A 14,325-nucleotide genomic window follows, 5' to 3' on the forward strand; every position below is an offset into this window, starting at 1 on the left:
ATGTCTTGTGTTACCTGCTCAGACTACTTTGTCTTTTTCGACATCCTGATTCCTGCCTGCAACTCCTGTGTAAGATTTGACTATTCTTTATTAAATACTTTAAAAGCTGCTCTGTTTCCTGTGACTCTGCATTTTGGGTTCAACACCGCCTGCATCCATGACAACTGTACGACGTACATGCCGGTAATGGTTGATACTTTGGCAAAATGTCACGGCATCGGAAAATAACCGAACTGAATTATAATCATCATCTATCTACATACAAATGCCTGACACCAGCAAATAACCCATTTTACTTTCACGATCATTATAAGATAAACAGGCATCTAAAACTAGAGGTATTCATATGAACCACTGAGTGAGCAAGTAACACTGACTGACGAGAAGGCTATTTGTGGGCTGGTATATACACTTTTAATAACATTTTACATTGTTATTGACAATACACATGATATATATATACATTGTTATTATACATTATTAATTATTCATGATAGTCAATATATATATTGACCATAACAAAGTGTGTGCTTCAAACCTGTATCGCAGGAACAGGTGCCATAATTCAGTTGGACCAGTGGTTGTCCAGAATGAAAAATCCAAATATCTCTGTCTGTCTGTGTCCCGTTTAATGACCATTTAGGGAGATGTAATGACCATTTAGGGAGATTTCAGGTTTAGCATAACAGAAGCGGCATGCGTTCCCAATGGGCATATATAGTATTATAAAATATGATGAACTGACAACACAATTGTTTGCGTGATTCATGTAAGATGAGAGCCCACTAGTTCTGTAGAATAGTATTTGCTGACGTGCATGATGATATTTCAGCCCCAACAGTAATTTGGCATCCGTGGGATCTTCTCTTCAGTATTCACACAGTACGGACAACTACAACCTATCTCAAACCCTCACCCTAACCCTAACCTCCCACGGGGCCAGCACACCTAAACCTAACCTTAACCCATGTCTAACCAAGGACTAGTCTAAACTAAGTATGCACCCCCACAGTACAACCCTCAATACAAAATTAACCATCAGAGCTTACACTACAGAATGTTTTGCAGGAGGCTAGCCATCTATGACTGGCGTGCATGCGTGCGTGCGTGCGTGCGTGTGTGCGCTGGGGAGCTAATCACGCAAACCGCTGAACCAATCTACAGCTAGAATAAGAGTAAAGTGAACTGCACACACCGTCTGCACTTGCACAATAGGTCACCTTCATTCAAGCCTGAATGAGAGTGTTCTCATTGTGCAAGTGCAGACGGTGTGCGGGTCACTTTATTCTTATTGTCTACGTTGATCCCTGCCTCCTACGCACCCGTCTCTGAATCTACAAGCGCACAATGCTTCACAGTCTTGTGGATCAACAGTTTTGTTTTGGCATGCAGCAACACTGACGTGCAGTAGGTATAACCAGTGGTGAAAAGTAACTAAGTACATTTACTTGAGGTATTTGTACTTTACTTGAGTATTTCCAATTTCCAATACTTTTACTTCTACTCCACTACATCTCAGAGGCAAATATTGTACTTTTACTCCACTACATTTATTTGACAGCTTTAGTTACTTTGTAAATGTGGATTATTATTTTTAAAAAAACAGGCTACAGTAACCACTTCAGCCTTATATACATTTCGGCCATTTTGCCGATCTACAAGTTCACAATGCGTTGCGATGTGACGCATTGTGAGCTTGTGTGAGCTTGTATATTTTCAAACTTTAAATGAGACATTCTGCATAATGAGTATTTTTACTTTTGGTACTTTAAGTACATTTTTATGCCAATACCTTTGTACTTTTCTCAAGTACATTTTGAATTCCAGACTTTTAGTATTTCTATATTGCATCATAATTCAAGCATTATGCTAACCCCTTTCTGCTCTACAAAAAGTATTTGTTATTTATTTCCTCCTGAAATTAACCTATACGAGTGACTGTAGAAGCCGGGATCATTCAATGAAGTTTAAAATAAACTGAATAGCATACAGATGTGCCATTGTAACTCTTCATGCTTTCCTGAAGGTTTTGAAAATGCATGTTTAATGTTTTCCCTGCAGGTTATATTCACAGACTAGCATTCGTCACTACCCTGACGAAGGCTGATTGCCGAAACGCGTTGGTCCTCCCTTTTTGTGTAATGATTTTTGCCATGCCTTAACTTCCAATAAAGGCTTTTTTCACCTCACTGGAACAGAGTGCCTTGGATCGTCTTCTTTATTTCCATGATTTAACCTCGCCAACGAGCACCTGTATTCAGTGTGTATTCCCTTCCTCTATTCAACATTCACAGACTAGCCTTGCTAATTCTACTGCTTTGCTACTGAAAAGACGTGTCCAGCAGAGGAACTCTATCTATTCAGGAAATCTGAATAGAACTAACATAACACCTTGACTGCTATGCTGATGACACACAACTGTTTCTATCCTTCCCCTCCTCTGCCACCCAAGTGAAAGAGCGCATCACTGCATGCCTGGCTGACATCTCACAATGGATGTCTTCCAACCACCTCAAGGCTCAAGCTGAACCCAGACAAGACTGAGCTTCTCTTCTTCCCAGCTAAGTCCTGCCCTATGCGGGAGCTAACTATTTCTGTAGACAACGCCCTGGTAACGTCTGTCCCAACAGCCAGGAACCTGGGTGTTCTCCTGGACAGTCAGCTCTCGTTCAAAACACACATCACAGCTGTCACCCGATCCTGTAGGTTTACACTCTATAACATACAACGAATTAGACCGTTCCTCACCCAGGATTCAGCTCAGCTCCTAATCCAGACAACAGTCTTGTCAAAACTTGACTATTGTAACTCCCTCCTTACTGGCCTACCGGCATGTGCACTTAAGCCTCTCCAACTGATCCAAAAATTCTGCAGCTCGCCTGGTCTTCAACCAGCCAAAATTCTCACACGTCTCCCCCTTCTCCGCTCCCTCCATTGGCTCCCGGTTGCTGCCCACACAGAATACAAAACTCTGATCCTGGCATTCAAAGCAACCAAAGGTATGGCTCCCCCATATATTGCAAGTATGATCGAACCCTACAAACCCTCCCGCACACTCAGATCAGCCAACGCGGGGAAGCTGGAAGTACCTTCACTAAAAATGCCGGGGACAACGCTCCACACGTCCCAAACTCTTCTCCCTTCTGGCTCCAAAACTATGGAATTGCAGGAGGAAAGAAACAACTTTTTGAAAATGATTAGAGTCATGAACAAACTGATTGTAGCCACACACCATCTGCAGAATGTAACCGCTTCTGACAGAGGACAAGCCAGCATAGCCAGAAAAACAATAGAACTAATTAATTTAATTAAACCTGCTCAGTCGACAGAACACACATCCCTGATGCTGGAAGGGAATGCCAGAAACTGGTGCTACACAACACTTTTAGTCCTCACAGAACACTACACGACAGTCTTGAGCACAACAAAACAAGAATTGTCCGATTGCTTAACAAAGGACTGGGAAAATGCCTTCTCTATAGCAAACAAATGGGCACAATTTTTTTTAGGAAAAAGCAAACAGAAATAAACAAAGTCCATGAGATGATAGCTGAGCTACACACTAGCAGACACAGGGCCACCCCTTCCTCTCCCCCGTCCACCCCCCCCTCCCCCCTCCCCACCTACCCCCCCATGCCTCTACCCTCTCTGTCTACCTACAGGAAATGGAACCACAGGACTAGCCCAGACAACATCAGGACCAACCACTCCAGAAGCCCAAACAGGACCACTGTACCTTACACAGGACAACTTTCTGGAACTTGCAGCACCAGTCCGGAAGACGCCACCCCGAAGAACCATGCGCACCAGGAAGACTACCAGAACACAGGAGGACCCATACCAGATCTCACTGGCTTCCACCCAGGACACCGGAGAACCACAGAACCTAGGAATCACACCCCAGCCACAGAGGACAATTCGGACCAGGAATAACCGAACACCAACCAACCAACCAACCCTGAGAGAAGGAAGAATGGAGACACGAGAAGAGAGGCCAAGTGCCTTGGAGAAACCACACAGACACCAGAATACAACTAGGAAGAACGTAGACTGGGAACTACGCCCAAGGAAGAAGATTTTGATCATAGGAGATAGTAATGTGGGACACATCCCACCTTTCTCACGAAGTGACGTACAGATCGAGTGCTATCCAGGCATGAAGTTTGATCACTTGAGGAATCTACTACAGAAAACTGGAAACACTACCAAAGTGGCCCACTGCATCCTGTCCGTAGGAATAAACCACCAAGCGCAGGAGACAGCAGAAACTGGACAGAAGACAATGAGGTCAGCCGTCCTAGCAGCCCAAAGAACATTCCCTACCGCACGTATACACGTACCTATAATTAACTACTCAGAAAACCTCCCACCAAGGGAGAAACTAATTGTAGAAAGCCTAAATGGGATAATAAAAACACAGAGCCACCTCCCAAAATTGAACGAACGGGACTTCAAAACAGGTAGTGATAACATACACTGGGAAAACGAAACAGCCCAAGCAATGCTGGAAAATTGGATGTCCAGTTTAAACTAGGTAGCCCCAGATGCCAAGATAGGCAGGGGCTCACAAAGACAAACATAATTAACTTGTCAAACTATTTCCTACCAGATTGAATTGATTTGCTAGAAAAAGGCCTATCGTTTGTCCCAACCCTGGACATCTACAAACAGCAAAGGAACAAATTAAAGAAGGACGTTTCCGACTATCACCGAAGACTTAAACTAGCATCACACTTCGGACCGGGAAACGGAAAAGAGATCCCACCCTTCCAGCCTGGATCAAACTGGGAACCAGCGGCGGAAGGCCTCCCGCAAAGTTTAAAACAAATAATCCTGGAGGACACAAACACAGTTGGGAGTCTACCAGGACACATTAAAGAAAAGGACAACCTTAGCAAGGAACAGGTAAGAGCCCTGAGGGCACTAGCTAAAAATGAGGACATAGTTATTAAATCAGCAGATAAAGGAAGCGCAATAGTTATAATGGACAGACATCAATACTTAATTGAGGGAGAAAGACAACTTAGCAACCCAAACCACTATAGACAACTAGGAAAACCTATTTATAATCAAACAGCCGCAGAAGCTAAAGAAATAATATACAAACTTAGGGGAAAAAAGTGCATAAACTATGGAATTGCACTTCCCATTACAATCAGAACTGCAACCTCACTCCCAATCTTCCGCCGTAGTCTGAAAACCCACCTTTTCAGACTCCATCATGGCCCGTAGCACTTACCTAGGCTAGGTGAAAGTGATTTTTGTACGTGCCATAGAGCTGCCATTGAGCCCTATTATACATTTCTCAAATTTGAAAGCACTATATTTCTAAAACTATGAAACATTTCAAAGATTTCATTTCAGGCAAACATGTCCACCGTAAGATGAAATAGGTTTGAATGGGGTTTCTAGGTGTAAGTATGTAGGACTAGTAGCATGCCAAAGTTTGTGCTATTGCCATTGAGAATGCATTGGGCGTTTAAGTTAAATACGGGGAGGAAATATGACAGCAAACTGCCTGTCATATTTTTTCCTATTCCAAAGCCCCCCCAGGTACATTATATATTTAAACTATTTTCAGCAATGGTACACTTATTTTTTCAGTGGGTAGATCTTGTTGAGCTGGTCATTTTGAAAGTAGATCTCACGTCATAAATGTGTGGGCACCCCTGTTCTAGCCCCTAGGATGACCCGAGGCCCACCACTTAAAAACCACATGCTACGGTGCCCAAATCTGAATTTAGGTGCTCAAATGAACTCAAACTGAAGCAATTCAGTAAAGGCCAACACTTCCTCCTGGGTCATTTTAGGGGCTGGGACCTCCAGTAAAAGGCCTAAATACTCTCCAAGAGTTGGGGAACAACATATCAAGAGAGTGGAGTGGTAGGCCCTTGGATTGACCCAGGACCAGTGATTAAATGTACCCCACTGAAAAATAGCAGATCTACAAGCTCGTAGCGTGGCACTCGGTGCCGCACTACGAGCTTGTAGATCTGCCCAAAGTTGAAGGGCTTCAACCTTGGGTACTGGGTAGCTGAAGTTGAAGCTCTGCCCTTCAACTTTGTGGTCTTTAAGTGGTGGGCCTGTGGTCATCTTAGTGGCTAGGAGGTCCAGTGAAAGCCCTACATACTCTCCCAAGATGGAGGAACAACATTTTACAATCTGGGAACCCCAGGCCTTTGTATGACTACAATGTGACTGGTTCAATCCTACCCTTAATCTAGGCCTAAGACGTGACACCTCAAAGTGGGGTACATTGCATCCACTGGTCAATCCAAGGGCCTACCACTCCACTCTCTTGATATGTTCTTTCCCAACTCTTGGAGAGTATGTAGGCCTTTCCCTGGACCTTCTAGCGGCTAGAAGGTCCAGGGAAAGTCCTACATTGTAGGACTAGTAGCATGCCAAAGTTTGTGCTATTGCCATTGAGAATGCATTGGGCGTTTAAGTTAAATAACTCAGAAACTACAAATCATTTCAAAGTAAAAAGTTCCAGCATGTGTCTCCACAGTAAGCTGAATTATAAAATGTGTGAATAGAGTTTCTAGGTGAAAGTAATTTTTTGACGTGCCATAGAGCTGGGGTTTCTAGGTGTAAGTATGTAGGACTAGTAGCATGCCAAAGTTTGTGCTATTGCCATTGAGAATGCATTGGGCGTTTAAGTTAAATACGGGGAGGAAATATGACAGCAAACTTTTTCATATTTTTTCCTATACCAAAGCCCCCCCAGGTACATTATATATTTAAACTATTTTCAGCAATGGTACACTTGTTTTTTCAGTGGGTAGATCTTGTTGAGCTGGTCATTTTGAAAGTAGATCTCACGTCATAAATGTGTGGGCACCCCTGTTCTAGCCCCTAGGATGACCCGAGGCCCACCACTTAAAAACCACATGCTACGGTGCCCAAATCTGAATTTAGGTGCTCAAATGAACTCAAACTGAAGCAATTCAGTAAAGGTCAACACTTCCTCCTGGGGTCATTTTAGGGGCTGGGACATCCAGTAATAGTGGAGTGGTAGGCCCTTGGATTGACCCAGGCCCAGTGATTCAATGTACCCCACTGAAAAATAGCAGATCTACAAGCTTGTAGCGTGGCACTCGGTGCCGCACTACGAGCTTGTAGATCTGCCCAAAGTTGAAGGGCTTCAACCTTGGGTACTGGGTAGCTGAAGTTGAAGCTCTGCCCTTCAACTTTGGGCACTTTTACATGTAGGCTGACCCAAAGTTGAAACAGTTGCCAGGGGGACATCTTTGGGCCTGGGGTCCTCATCGTTCGATATGTTGTTCCCACAACCAAGAAGAGTATTTTACCCTTTACTGGAGGTCCTAGGCCCTAAAATGACCCCATGAAGAAGCGTTGACCTTTACTGAATTGCTTCAGTACAGTTCATTTGACCACCTAACTTCAGATTTGGGCACAATTACACCATTGCTTCAGTTTCAGTTCATTTGACAACCTTCTTTCAACTTTGGGCACTTTTACATGTAGGCTGACCCAAAGTTGAAACAGTTGCCAGGGGGACATATTTGGGCCTGGGGTCCTCATCGTTGGATATGTTGTTCCCACAACCGAGAAGAGTATTTTACCCTTTACTGGAGGTCCTAGGCCCTAAAATGACCCCATGAGGAAGCGTTGACCTTTACTGAATTGCTTCAGTTTCAGTTCATTTGACCACCTAACTTCAGATTTGGGCACAATTACACCATTGCTTCAGTTACAGTTCATTTGACAACCTTCTTTCAACTTTGGGCACTTTTACATGTAGGCTGAGCCAAAGTTGAAACAGTTGCCAGGGGGAAATCTTTGGGCCTGGGGTCCTCATCGTTGAATATGTTGTTCCCACAACCGAGAAGAGTATTTTACCCTTTACTGGAGGTCCTAGGCCCTAAAATGACCCCATGAGGAAGCGTTGACCTTTACTGAATTGCTTCAGTTTCAGGTAATTTGACCACCTAACTTCAGATTTTGGCACCCTAACATGGTCTTTAAGTGGTGGGCCTGTAGTCATCTTAGTGGCTAGGAGGTCCAGTGAAAGGCCTACATCAGGGGTGCCCAAAAGGTAGATCATGATCTACCAGTAGATCACAAAGGCTGTGCAGGTAGACCACATGACATGGCCCTGAAAATATATTATTTAAATGTAAAAAATAAATAAAAAGGCATCTGCTACTTGTAGTAAGGTGACTTGATTGACTTAAAAAGGACCATGCGAGCTCAAACCCACAATGCAGTACTTTGTTTTCAAGTACTGTATCACAAACAGTAGCATTACAAAGTTATATACAAGAAAACCCTTCCATTTAAAAAAGAATCCCTTGTATTTCCCATTCCAAGTGCGTTTGTCTTATATGTAACGCCATCGCCACAATTCCAAAGCCCCCACAGGTAACTTTTTTTGGTGGGTAGATCTTGTTGAGCTTGTCATTTTTGAAAGTAGCTCTCAAGTCAAAAAGTGTGGGCACACCTTCTATCTAAGGGGCTAGGGCCTAGCCCCTTAGATAGAACTCTATGTAGACTTAGATAGCATTTTATACAGACTTATAGCATGTTACGTAGAGAGCACTAGAATTGCATTTTATGAAGTCATAGCACTTCATAGTATATATGTATAATATAGTATGTATAGTTTATATGTATAGTTTTCATTATACAGATATTCCACTGTTACGTTCTTAGCTTACGCATGTTTCATGATAACTACTTTTTGAGTGTTGTAAACCACTCCTACGACTGGCTTTGTTAGTTTACGTGTCTGTCTGTCTGTCGTCTGTCTGTCTGTTCGTACCAAAAAATGAGCATGGTTGCTACCGTCACCCAGTTCACCCGGGTGTGATTTCATTACGTCAGATCAGAGCTGATCAGTCTATATAAGACCTTACACCACTCAGTTCACACGGGTGTGATTTTTATGTATGTGATGTATTGCCATGCTTTTTTGTTCTTGCTTATTGTAAGTCACTCTGGATGAAGAGAGTCTGCAAATGTAAATTGTTGACAAATGCCCCGCTTTCTCACTGACGATGTTCTGTTTCTGACAATGCACTCATGCACTGACAATCTGGTATTACTATACTAATGAAGGCTCTGTTCCATTCTGGTCAAACAGTCAGGGTGCAGCTTTTGTGCATGTTGGCTCACTGGAAACACTCTGCTACACTAGTGGGTCTCAAAGTGTCCTTGACTCACAAAGGAAGTTCAATGAATACATGACAGTGAATGGAGCCGGCTAGACCAGCTCATAACAAACATTATTTCTTAAAGATTGAGACCTTTGTCATATAATTGGTTTAGGAATAGAAAAGAAGACATACGTTTTCTGGCTCGGAGGTATCGCAAGATTTGACTGACAGACAGTGGGAAGTCTTGCGATACTTGGTACGTTCAGAAAGGTGCTTTGTGCTCTTTAGATACCATGCATATACCTCTATAAAATTACACAGTGTACACATCGAAAAGCAATACAGCAGACAATAATGTGTTACATGTCTTCTGTTATTTTCCAGAAGCGATTACTTTACAAAAGGTCTCAGTCATTCAGAAATAGTGTTTGTTCATGAGCTGGTCACTGAGCTCTCATTGACTCCAGTGCATTCTGCCGAACTTCCGGGTGTAGTTTGGCTCCCATGAAAGCATCCGTGAAAGTGTCATGGCGCAGCCCAGTCACGTGACCATGTCCTTTCCTTCTCTAAGCTTCCTTGCCCGGAAGTATGAAGAGTTATTCCGTTTGCATATAGCTCATTGCCAACAGCAGGATCTCAAGTGGTATGGTCTCCAACTAATTATGATAATGATAATGAATTTATTTATATAGCACCTTTGCAAACGAAGTTACAAAGTGCTTTACATACAGGGGCAGCACATAACAATACGGGTTAAAACAGTAGATCAACACATAAAATCAATAGGTAACAAAAATCAACATAGGATAAACAATTTAAAAACAAAACAGCAGAAACCACTAAGAAAAGGCCTTAACATACATACAGATTTTAGAAGTTATTTAAAAGAAGACACTGATTTTGCTAGCCTCAGCTCTGCCCGTGTAACGAGGCGAGACGGGGGCCTTTCAAGAGGGCGTTGTACCCGAGGATCTAAGGCAGTGCCCTGGTTCATAGGGGGTAGCAAGGCTATGATATGGCTGGGAGCCAATCCCTGCAAGGCTTGAAATGTGATCACATTTCTTTGTGTTGGTTAGAAGTCTGGCTTCTTTCTGAACCATTTGAAGGCGGGAGTATACCGTGTTACAGAAATCCAAACGTGATAAGATAAAAGCGTGAATTACCTTTTCAAGGTCTGCAGGTGATAAAAAGGATTTGATTCTAGCTATATTCCGTAGGTGGACTACTAGTGTGATTGTAAAGAGGGGTCCGGATCAATCCGGAAGCCTTACTGCAAAGTTCTCCTCAAAGATACTGTTATAATTCATAAAGGAAATCAATTGAACAGATACTATTTGTTCCAAAAGAAAATTGATAAAAATGACAGTTTAGAGACTAAAAGTCTTTAGGTCTTAAGTCTAAAATGACTTAGGGGGTCCAACGATGGCTTTTTCAGCAGTGGTTGGACCAGAGCGCTTTTGAGGCTGGAGGGAAAGAAACCAGAGGACGGGGAGCAGTTCAGAATGGCTAAAATACCAGGACTGATAGTTTGTAGGACCTCCTTCATAAACCTAGAGGGGATATAATATCTAATTGGCAAGAGGACGTCTTCATATGAGAAATAGTTTCCTCCAGAGTTGCCAGTGAGATTGGATTAAAATGAGTAACAGAGAGCTGCAGCCCGATTCCCTCTAATTTATCTACAAAGTGGAGAAGGAACTTCTCACACATCTCTGGGGAAGCATCGAGGGGTACACTGGGGTCTGGGGGAAGGGTTGATGGCAGCCTCGATGGTCTGAAACAACACTCTGGGGTTGTGGGGTTTGATGAATTGAACAAGGTGGACCCTCTTGTAAACAAGTGTAATGCTTTATTGGGTCGTCCACTCACAGTTAACAGTCTTTGTATTGAGTTGTGCCTTTATCCAAGGCGCTTTACATAGATTGTTCATTTTGCACGCACGCACGCACGCACGCACGCACAGCGGAGGAAACCATGCAAGGCACCAACCTGCACATCGGGAGCAATTAGGGGTTCATCGTCTTGCTCAAGGACACTTCGACACTAACTTTGCATGGGGGATCCCGGGATCGAACTGGTAACCGTCCACTCTACCCCTGAGCTACTGCCGCCCTAACTTGAGATCGAAACTGAGATGCTATCGCCGACGACCCCCGCAGCCTCTTTGTTTTCAATTTTTTTCAAATACATTGTGCCGTTTCCTGCAAAGCCGATACACCCTTTATCAGATTTTGTGTTTGGTGATGCTTACATTATATTTGACCATAAAAAGAGAGACACCGGAACTAAAACGACACACTTAATCAAAGAGAGGAGAAAGGCCATGGCGAGAGCTATACACAATCTGGATAAAGAGGCTCATGCTGACCTTCCCTGTTTTGGAATGTCAGGGTGAGAGATCATTATCGCCGTTAATGGATTCGACAGTAGATAAATGGTGCCCAGCGATGTAAAACGCACATTTATCTTACAACCACGTTGGGGTTCTTGGTGGTGAGGGCACAGCACTGTACAGAGCAATAAAGACCTTGATCTGATCACAAAGACATCAAAGTACAGCCTCAACCATGAACTCGGCCTAGCGTCCCTTTTCTGGGCCTCTGTGAGCGTGCAGATAGGATATTTTTGGTAGTCACTGGTAGAGTAATGTTATGGCCGCCGGCTCGCTTGGGGACCATAACAAATGAAGGCAAACGGGAGAGAGCGCTTTTTAACTAAATCGAGTGATTTTACTTAACAGAAAGAAAATAAGGATAGCAAAAAAAATGCAGTTTCCATTGTCCAACAAACAATAAATCAGGGAAACATAGTGTACTGGCTACCAAACTTAACTAAAGCAATGCAAATAAAACCAAAATGCTCTTCTGTGACCATGGCCCAGCAGTGTGTGACCCAGGTGGAAGGAAGAGGAGAAATACTCTGGGGAGACAGACACTGTGTGTCTCTAATCCTCGGATCACCTCCAGCCTCTAACAAGCACACTGCAATAGACGACAGGGGGGGGCGCGCACGCACACACGCACGCACACACGCACACACGCACACACACAGGAAAAGAAAGGGAGCAGAGCCCTAGGGGACACCTCCCACTTAAACCCAAGTATAATACGGTTTAAGTGGTTAAACAACAGCCAGGTGGAAGATATAGATTCCCGTATTTTGTTTTATGGCCAGTTGCCCACAAGAAAATGACTCGACCCATACCTGCACCTTCCTAGCTGGGTTTCTCCATGGATGTTTACCCAGTTTAAACAATAATCTGTATAGACTGTCATAGCTACATCCAATGTGCCAATTGGCATTCAACTAGATCCGTTAGCAGGCTCTTGTGCCTGTCCAAGAAACCCATTTTGCATTAATAGAGCCTGTTAAAAAAAAGAGCACAACATTACAGCCATCACAGCAGGTACCACACCACTGCAATATCACATAACTGCGCCTTATGCTGTCATTGGAGTGCGAGAGGGAAAAGTCAGAGTAATTATTCTCCAATTTAAGCAGACTCTAGCGCTCTCCTGTCTCCGCCGTGAAGGAGGCGATCGACGGGTGCATCTGAATATTAATGGAACGGTTGCCTTGAACAGCAGGCGTCTGTCAGGCACTTGGATCAGATTCATCACCTTAACCTGCTCTGGTCTGTTCAGGGACAGGTGATGAGCTTCCGCGGCGCAGCAGCTGGCTTCAACTTCAAGCACACTCACTTTGACAGTTCATAAGGGCATGCACGGCAGATTATGTCCACACGTGAGAGGGAAGGTGTGTGTGTACGAGGGAGAAACGGGCTGCCGTATCCATGTTGCCTGCATACGTGTGCATGCGGTGCGTGGGAGAGAAATAATTAAGATAACGAATAATGCATCAATCCATGTTTGTCCTTTGCCTTGTTATTAAAAATATATTTTTAAAGGCTGCGATAAAGGCCTATAGTGGCCTATCGACTGTTCTAAGTAAACACCAACAGGCTGGATCCTTAATGTAAATCGCTCTGGATTAAGAGCGTCTGCTAAATGCCTAAATTGTAAATTGTAAATTGTTCAATGAAAAAAAAATACAACCTGGGGAGAGCCCCCAATCGAGCTCATGCTTCCTTCAATGCGTTGTGCTAGTAGGCTTATGCATGTTTAACCTCCTGGATTCATGGATCTGATGCGTTGTGCTAGTAGGCCTATGCATTGATCTCCTGGATTCATGGATCTGATGCGTTGTGCTAGTAGGCCTATGCATTGATCTCCTGGATTCATGGATCTGATGCGTTGTGCTAGTAGGCCTATGCATTGATCTCCTGGATTCATGGATCTGATGCGGTGTGCTAGGAGGCCTATGCATTGATCTCCTGGATTCATGGATCTGATGCGTTGTGCTAGTAGGCCTATGCATTGATCTCCTGGATTCATGGATCTGATGCGTTGTGCTAGTAGGCCTATGCATTGATCTCCTGGATTCATGGATCTGACGCGGTGTGCTAGGAGGCCTATGCATTGATCTCCTGGATTCATGGATCTGACGCGGTGTGCTAGGAGGCCTATGCATTGATCTCCTGGATTCATGGATCTGACGCGGTGTGCTAGGAGGCCTATGCATGTTTAACCTCCTGGATTCAAACACTGCTTTAGGCCCGTTGCTGTCTGGCAGTCATCTCCATAATCTTTTCTTTTTTTTTGTAAATTAACTCCCTACTTCATACCACAGCGGTCATACTAACTACAGTGTCACACAAACGCATCAAAAGTAGCAGATCCACAACAAGCTCGAAAGCAGCAGATCTACAAGCTCAAAACGCGTCGCTTGAGCTACTAGATTTGCTACTTTTTGCTATTTTTGAATCCTGAAAAGTTTTGGACATATGAGGTTTGCACCCGACAGAAACGATATTAAGGCTTGGGGGGGGGGGGGGGGGGGGGGGGGTGATACCATTCGACTGGTATCACCCCATATAATCGGCGAAATCATCCGTTATCAGCACGTTTGAATGGTGCCAAAATGTTGATACTGGCATCCTCACTGTTCAGTATGTCATTATCAGCGATTGTAGCGATTGTCATTATCACTGATGTCCTGACGGAGGCGCGCCGTGTCTGGTGGCCATGAGCTACGTGAGGCACCGCCGAGCGAGGCGCTAGCCGAGCGAGTCGCCGTGCCGAGCGTTGCGAAGGCCACCAGACCCGACTCAGCGCCGTTCGAGTTACGTCCTGATAGACAGAGA

This window comes from Electrona antarctica (assembly GCF_951216825.1).
Source record: "Electrona antarctica genome assembly, chromosome: 20".
Lineage (NCBI taxonomy): Eukaryota > Metazoa > Chordata > Actinopteri > Myctophiformes > Myctophidae > Electrona > Electrona antarctica.